Source organism: Vicugna pacos, unplaced genomic scaffold, assembly GCF_048564905.1.
Source record: "Vicugna pacos unplaced genomic scaffold, VicPac4 scaffold_20, whole genome shotgun sequence".
In the NCBI taxonomy this organism is placed as follows: Eukaryota; Metazoa; Chordata; class Mammalia; order Artiodactyla; family Camelidae; genus Vicugna; species Vicugna pacos.
Window position 1 is genome coordinate 34,831,060 of NW_027328741.1, and position 9,462 is coordinate 34,840,521.

The 9,462-nt window shown below is 33.7% G+C and overlaps 1 long non-coding RNA gene across 1 annotated transcript; it reads right to left on the reverse strand.

Annotated features, from left to right (window-relative positions):
• Window positions 1-1,563: 1,563 nt before the first annotated feature.
• LOC140694220 (uncharacterized) lies at window positions 1,564-3,485 on the reverse strand. Its single transcript, XR_012069970.1, has 2 exons — window positions 3,288-3,485; window positions 1,564-1,908 (listed from the first exon to the last, which is right to left on the reverse strand). It is a non-coding gene; the product is annotated as an uncharacterized lncRNA (long non-coding RNA).
• Window positions 3,486-9,462: the final 5,977 nt, after the last annotated feature.

Consider the following 9,462-nt stretch of genomic DNA (forward strand, 5'->3'; position numbering starts at 1 on the left):
TGCCTACAATTTTTCCAGCATTTCAGGGTATTTCACACTCTGAATATGCTTCACCTTTTATTTAAAATTAATGGAAATAGTCAAAGTCTTCCATGAATATTTTATATTTCCTAATATCTGCAGGAATTTGGTATTCTTGCAGTTGGACAAATTTTTAATTCCGCCACCCTCACCTCCTTCTTGTCCACATATTTTAGATTGCAATTTGGTTACTGAATACGAGAACCACAACCAAGGTGATAGTACCACTTAGATACTTACTTTGTGAAGGTTAGAAGGGGCACAACTTATTTGGTCTGTATAAACCTACATTAAAATTTTGGAAAGGCACTTTCTCTCCTGGACAAAGCTCTGATTCTAAGAAGTAAATTAATCATAAGTCAGTATAGTTATTGGTATGGGGAAGAGATTCAGCTGTTTTGGGGTAGGTTGGTGATGAAGAGACAGGAAAAAATCCAGCAAATGAGAATGGATTGCTTTATGCCTCTGCAGGCATGAATTAAGAAGTAAATATTACTTTGTCTCCTGTACCTAACTCCACTTGCTGTCTTGATTGACTTGCCCTTGGGCTATGAAAGATCTAGTTTGTGGTGAAGAGTAAAGACCATAACGAAATAGTTTGAAAACCATGAGAGTTTTGTTGTTTCAGGAAAGTAGATATTGCTTAAAGTCAACATGTGTTTTTCATTCACTTAATAAAAAGTGCATCCTGTGAAATGTGCTGTGCTTACTGTGCTGATATCCAAGTTAAACAAGGAAAGGGGGATAGACTGAAAACATCTGGAGGAGGTGGTTTCTGTGCTGAGACTGGGAAAGTCTAAGTAGATAAAAGGAGGACACCCAAAGTCAAGGATGAGCTGGAGTAAAAGTGGTGAGGTTGCAGCTAACATAGTTGACAATCGTTTGCCTGGATATATTTCCAGATACAGTGAAACATAAAGATATACCAAGGTAGTGAGATGCCAGATTTAAAAAGAAGTGACTAAACCAAGATGAGTTTGTGTGCTTAGAGTTGGAAAGGCATTAAATGCCACCCTGAGGACGTAAGCTTGTCTTTGGCTGGAACATAAAAACAACATAAAGTATTGACTAGAAAATATAATGTAGACTCTTGAGGGCAGGAAATGAAAGAACCAATTTTAATGCTTTGAAAACAGCACAAAGAAGATCATAGATAAAATTACTTCTTAAATTCTACCACATGCTGAATTTGCCATCTGAGACTACATCATGTGACCTTCATGATTCCAGGGATGACATAATAGAGACCATGATCCCTGGGCCGGTTCCTGCATTTATCTCCTGTTCCAGCCTATCCTAACAACACTTTTAATACTTTCCAGGGTGAATAAGAAACCACTTAGTACTTTTCCCTCTCTCCATGTTTTAGTCTTTTTCCAAATTCTTCCATTTTCTCTTCCTCCTTACAAGAAAGTATTTAAATTTACTCCCATATTTTTTCATCAAATGATCATATCAATCAAATATCTCTTTTTAACTTAAATGTTAATTTAGTCTCCCATTTAATCTTAACCTAATTTAAAAAAATAAGGTTAATACAGGTACACATCTATGTTTATTGTTCAAATAAGAAAATTGCAGATATTTGTCGACATTTGCCAACATCAATTTTAACCTTTGTTATCCTGCATAAACTGGTAGTCCTCTGGTAGGTCCCTTGTAATTAGGATGACGTTCATAAAGTGAAGTTGGCAGATGAGTTGGCCTTGAAAGAGAGGTAGCTGATGTATCAGCTGTCACTGTCACTGGAAACCGTGCGTTGCTCCCTGGTTGAAGTTTAAAAAAATGACCTTCTTTGGCAGATATGTTGTGATATCCATTTGGAAAAGCAGAAGGCTCCACCATCAGTCCAAAATAATTACTCTGCATTGGAGACAAGATGCTGTTCTGAGAAACAGAATTTGTAGTTTTAATGAACTTCATAATACGGTCATTTGCTTCAGTGTATCTGCTTTGAGTGTGCCCGTGGACAATGTTCAACTGATTTAAAGTAGCATGCTGATCCACTGCAATTTGTTCTGGTGGTCTAACTGACATTGATGATGGAGCAGAAAAATCACCACTGATCGGGGTAGTTTTATCACCAATTATGTGGCTAGTAGAGGGCTTTCTAATTAGAGGCATTTTTAATTTTGCAAAAGGTAAAAATGTACTTTCTCCACTAGTGTTAGCCACAAAACCAGAATTATGATTATCCACATCACCCCCTGCTATAAAGTGCCTCTTTTTGAAATCTTCAGCCAATGAAGATACCAGAGAGGCATTTTTAATCCCAACTCTTCTTTTTATTCTGATTAAAAGTTGGGGAAAGACTCGTTTAAAATTTGAATTATGGTAGATCTGCAGCTACAATCAAAGGGAAAAATTTTAGTAATATTTTAAACAAAAATACAAGACTACAATAAGCCTAACATATAAAACATCAGATTTCACGTTTACAATGCACAGATAATATCATGAAAATATGAACATTGCTATTTTTTAAATTTCCTTATTTGTAAAATACACATATAAGTAGTATAGTCATCAAATTAAAGAAGTTAGCATTTGCAGTAACGGTGAATGCCACTTTTCACAAGCAGCTTTAATACCTTTATTTAGATTTCTGGGTAGATTCATAGTTGCAATCAAAGTTTCTCTGAATCTTGAATACTTATGGCACTGTCCTCATTTTTAGAAAAAATAAAGAATTTAAGACTTGGTAATTTTATACAGTTTTCAAAATCTAGCTTTAAATATGTATTACCATAGATTGATGTACAACATAAATTTTCATGTATAAGTTACCAAGTGGCTACTAAAATTTCTGAATACCTTGCTTAAAACAGAGACTTCTTTTCCTTGTGCCAGAAAGTCAGCTAGAAAAGCAGATCTTTGAAAATTCTGCTGCACTATACTAAACCCATAAAGGTTAAGCTGTCTAACTAAACTTTTCATACTTCCAGTTTCAAATATTCTGAAAGGGGCCTTTCTTTCCAAAACTACCTTCTTAAAGACATCTTCATCAATCACTATGTAAGATCCATTATCATCCCACCAGATGGATTGATATTGGTCACTCCTAGCCATTTTCCAGAGTTTTCTTGGAAATGTCAGAGAACGAAAATCATTATCTTCATCTGGTTCAGAGACACAATGTGTGTAACATGGTCTTTTTATCAAAGATTCTTCAGACAATGTCTGAAAAGCATTTTCTTCAATCATAGACCTTAAGTCCAAGTCCCCAGAGAATGTTTGATCACACAATAGAGATCTACCAGAGTTACCTGAAACAGTTGGTCCATCTTTATGAGACACATCTTGAATTTCTGAAGAAACATGTGTCATCTCAAATAACTTTTTCTACAGCTACTTTTCTAATGTGCATGATTTTGAACACTGCAGCTTCAAATGCTGCTTTGGCAGGCCTGCAGAGATAAACTGCTAGGCAATCACAATGGTTCTCAACCTGAGTAGTTGTGGCATCACAAAACGACTGGTCTCCTAGCAACCCAAGTGTAACATTCCGCCAGTGTTTACTTCTCATACATCCAGCTAAAATGAAACATAAATGTTGCTTATTTTTATAGTGTGATCTGCAAATATTATCCCCACAAAATCTTTTTAAATAATTTAATTTTGGGGTCTATGATATAAAACCAATCTCCATACTTTTGTACACAAATTTATACTAGATTGGTGAGCAGAGAATAAATAATGCAAAAAAAATGTTAAAGTTTTGGAAGTTAAAGTGAAATTTGTGTAAAACCTCTACAGAAAATGTGTAACAAGTGGCAGACTGGATAATAAAGCAAGAACCTTCAATATGCTGCATAAAAGAGACCCACTTTAGGGAGAAGGACACATATAGATTGAGAGTGAAAGGATGGAAAAGGATATTCCATGCAAATGGAAAAGCCAAAAGAGGAGGTGTTGCAGTACTAATTTCAGACAAAAGAGTCTTTAAAACAAAGGCCATAAAGAAGGATAAAGAAGAATATTTTATAATGATTAAAGGAGTGATACAAGATGAAGATATTACACTCGTAAATATATATGTACCTAATATAGGAGCACCTAAGTACATAAAAGAATTACTAACAGAGATAAAGGGGGATATTGATGGGAATACAATCATAGTTGGAGATTTTAACACTGCATTAACATCACTAGACAGATCTTCCAGAGAGAAAATAAACAAGGCAACAGAGAAATTAAATACTACAATAGAAAAACTAGATTTGGTGGATATTTTCAGAGCTTTACACCCCCCAAAAATAGAATATACATTCTTTTCAAGTGCACATGGAACATTTTCCAGGATTGATCATGTACTTGGACACAAAAGAAACCTCAACAAATTTAAGAAGATAGAAATTATCTCAAGCATCTTTACTGACCACAATGCCATGAAACTGGAAATCAACAACAGAGAAACAAAGGAGAAAAAAAGAAAAACAAGGAGATTAAACAATATGTTATTGAAAAAACAATGGATCAATGAGGAAATCAAAGCTGAAATTAAAAAATACCTTGAGACAAATGATAATGAAAGCACAACCACTCAAAACCTATGGGACACAGCAAAGGCAGTGCTAAGAGGGAAGTTTATAGCGATACAGGCCTTTCTCAAAAAAGAAGAACAATCTCAAATAAACAAGTTAACCCACCACCTAAATCAATTAGAAAAAGAAGAACAAAAAGCCCCAAAAAGCAGCAGAAGGAAGGAAATAATAAAGATCAGAGAGGAATTAAATACAATAGAGATTAACAAGACCATAGAAAAAATCAACCAAACCAAAAGTTGGTTTTTTGAAAAAGTAAATAAAATCGACAAACCTCTGGCCAAACTCACAACGAAGAAAAAAGAGAGAGCACAAATTAGCAAAATAAGAAAGCAAAATGGAGAAATTACAACAAACAAAATAGAAATACAGAATATCATACGAGAATATTATGAAAAACTATATGGAACCAAACTGGATAACCTAGAGGAGATGGACAAGTTTCTGGAAACATACTGTCCACCAAAACTGAATCAAGAAGAAACTGAACACTTGAACAACCCGATCACTAGAAAGGAAATAGAAATAGCAATTAAAAACCTCCCTACAAATAAAAGTCCAGGACCGGACGGCTTCACCGGGGAATTCTACCAAACACACAAAGAAGAACTCATACCAGTCCTTCTCAAACTCTTCCAGACGATTGAAAAGGAGGGAATACTCCCAAACTCATTCTATGAAGCCACCATCACCCTGATACCAAAACCAGGCAAAGACACTACAAAAAAAGAGAATTATAGGCCAATATCACTGATGAACATAGACGCCAAAATCCTCACCAAAATTTTAGCAAATAGAATCCAACAACACATAAAAAAGATTATACATCATGACCAAGTGGGGTTCATCCCAGGGACACAAGGCTGGTTCAACATATGCAAATCAATCAATGTAATACATCACATCAACAAGAGAAAGGACAAAAACCACATGATCATCTCAATCGATGCAGAAAAAGCATTTGATAAAATTCAACACCCATTTATGATAAAAAATCTCGCCAAAGTGGGTATAGAGGGAACATATCTCAACATAATAAAAGCTATATATGACAAAACTACAGCCAGCATAGTTCTCAACGGTGAAAAACTCAAAAGCTTCCCACTAAAATCTGGGACAAGACAAGGATGCCCACTATCACCACTCCTATTCAATATAGTCCTGGAAGTCCTAGCCACAGCAATCAGGCAAGAGAAAGAAATAAAAGGGATCCAAATTGGAAAAGAAGAGGTAAAAGTGTCATTATATGCTGATGACATGTTACTATATATAGAAAACCCTAAAAGGTCCACAAAAAAGCTACTAGAGCTGATCGAAGAATTCAGCAAGGTAGCAGGTTACAAAATTAATGTTCAAAAATCAGTTGCCTTTCTTTACACTAACGATAAATCAACAGAAAAAGAAAGTAAAGAAACAATCCCCTTTAAAATAGCACCCAAAGTAATAAAATATCTGGGAATAAATCTAACCAAAGAGGTGAAAGAATTATACACAGAAAACTATAAACCATTGATGAAGGAAATTAAAGAAGACTTTAAAAAATGGAAAGATATTCCATGCTCTTGGATTGGAAGAATCAACATTGTTAAAATGGTCACACTGCCCAAGGCAATCTACAGATTTAATGCAATCCCTATCCAATTACCCAGGACATATTTCACAGAAGTAGAACAAATCATAATAAAATTTATATGGAACCATCAAAGACCTAGAATTGCTAAAGCATTACTGAAGAGAAAGAATGAGGCTGGAGGAATAACTCTCCCAGACTTCAGACAATACTATAGAGCTACAGTCATCAAGACAGCATGGTATTGGTACCAAAACAGACATATAGACCAATGGAACAGAATAGAGAGCCCAGAAATGAACCCACAAACTTTTGGTCAACTCATCTTCGACAAAGGAGGCAAGAATATACAATGGAATAAAGACAGTCTCTTCAGCAAATTGTGTTGGGAAAACTGGACAGCAGCATGTAAAACAATGAAGCTAGAACACACCCTTACACCATATACAAAAATCAACTCAAAATGGATTAAAGACTTAAACATAAGACAAGATACAATAAACCTCCTATAGGAAAACATAGGCAAAACATTATCTGACATACATTTCAAAAATTTTCTCCTAGAAGAAATAAAAGCAAGAATAAACAAATGGGGCCTAATGAAACTTACAAGCTTCTGCAGAGCAAAGGAAACCAGAGATAAAACAAGAAGAAAACCTACGGAATGGGAGAAAATTTTTGCAAGTGAAACTGACAAAGGCTTGATCTCCAAAATATATAAGCAGCTCATACGACTCAATAAGAAAAAATAAACAACCCAATCCAAAAATGGGCAGAAGACCTAAACAAGCAATTCGCCAAGGAAGACATACAAATGATCAAAAAACACATGAAAAAATGTTCAATATCACTAATTATCAGAGAAATGCAAATCAAAACTACAATGAGGTATCACCTCACACCAGTCAGAATGGCCGTCATTCAAAAATCCAAAAATGACAAATGCTGGAGAGGCTGTGGAGAAAGGGGAACCCTCCTACACTGCTGGTGGGAATGCAGTTTGATGCAGCCACTATGGAAAACAGTGTGGAGATTCCTCAAAAGACTAGGAATAGACTTACCATATGACCCAGGAATCCCACTCCTGGGCTTGTACCCAGAAGGAAATCTACTTCAGGATGACACCTGCACCCCAATGTTCATAGCAGCACTATTTACAATAGCCAAAACATGGAAACAACCTAAATGTCCATCAACAGGTGACTGGATAAAGAAGACGTGGTATATTTATACAATGGAATACTACTCAGCCTTAAAAACAGACAACATAATGCCATTTGCAGCAACATGGATGCTCCTAGAGAATGTCATTCTAAGTGAAGTAAGCCAGAAAGAGAAAGAAAAATACCATATGAGATCGCTCATATGTGGAATCTAAAAAACAAAAACAAACAAACAAACAAAAACAAAGCATAAATACAGGACAGAAATGGACTCATGGACAGAGAATACAGACTTGTGGTTACCGGGGGGGGGCGGGGTAGAGGGTGGGAAGGGATAGACTGGGATTTCAAAATTGTAGAACAGATAAACAAGATTACACTGTATAGCACAGGGAAATATACACAAAATGTTATGATAAATCACAGAGAAAAAAATGTGACAATGAGTGTGTATATGTCCATGTATGACTGAAAAATTGTACTGAACACTGGAATTTGACACAACACTGTAAAATGATTATGAATCAATAAAAATGTAAAAAAAAAAAGAAAATGTGTAACAATTTCAATATCATTTGTTATTAAAGTTAAACAGAATTTGATTTGGAAATGGAAGTAGGTATTTACCTGTGTTCTTTAAAATAAGTAGCTGTATATTCAAAACATGAGAAAAATAAATATCAGTTTATTTGTAATGTTAATAAATAAATTGTAATTATTTATAAAATAAAATTATATTTAAATAATCAATCAAATTTAAGAAATCCCAAAGGGGGTAATTTTTTTTAAATTGTAATTCAGTGCTATAAGTAAAACAAATATAATTTAATATTCTAGTATAAAAAGTACAAAAGAGACAATCTTATTGTATATTTACAAAAGTTTATTTTTGCCATTCTTTCAGTCAGATGTTTTTCAGTCCTTAGAAGGAATAAATTTTCATGTCATCTGTATAATCCATACTCTTGTGGCTTCTGTTATGTGTTCCAAAATGCTGTTGATAAATACACTTATGTACAAGATCCTGGGTTCAATAAGCAGTGCCTCCATTAAGGGGCAAACAAACAAACAATCAAAAAACAAAGATAAAACAGTATATGTGGTTTGGTGTGGATAATACCAGGTAATGCATTTTAGGAAACAATATGTTTCTCAGTCTTCAAACAGTTGGCATTGTTTATATAATACAGCATTTTTAGGCAAGTGTTTTGTTCACTAATTGTAAATGATAGCTATGTTCTGTATCAGTAAACTGTAGTAAATCCAGTTATACCAAAATTTATATTATTTATTTCAAAATAAATTCCATTAGGATAAGCCAAATTCAAAATAAGAGATAAAATTTTAAGTAAATAAATGTAAAATCAAGCTACAATGTAAATTTTTCCTTCAGTATCTGTAAATTCCATTCTAAACAAACATTAGCAACCTGAATTCATGGCATATTATAAGTATTATAAACTATAGTTAAGTTGGATTTAGTCCTGATTCATAAATATTATTTAATATACGCAGATTATTATATGTGGTAACATCCCATAAAAAACAAAGAATTTAACAATTACAATCTCAAGAAATGTAGGAAATTTATTTACAGAACTGATCTTAACTTTTTTATAAAAATATTCTTTACAAATTCCCTCTATATAGAAGTTAACTAAACAAAATAAAAGCCATATATGAAAAACCCATGACTAACATCAAGTTCAATTTAATATACAGGAAAGTTTTCCTCTGGTACAGTAATAAGAAAAAGAAGCTGATTTTCACACATCCTAAATTACACTACTAGAAGTCCTAGCCAGAACATCTAGTCAAGAAAAAATATAAAAGGTATCCAACTTGTAAAAACCCAGTAAAGTATTTACAGATGACATAATTATACATTGATAGGAAACTCCATAGACTCCTCCAGTGACTGTAAGAAATAATGAACAAATTTAGTATACTTGCAGAATACAAAATCAGTATAAAAATATCCGTTGCATTTTTATATAGTTACAACACATTATCAGAAAGAGAAATTAGGAAAACACTTGTGTGTAAATCTATACCAAAAAGAATAAAATAGGAATACATTTGTTAAGTGAAATAAAAGATCTAAACATAGATCTATAATTTACAGGTGTATAAAATATAAGTATATTAATTAAATAGAAAGATA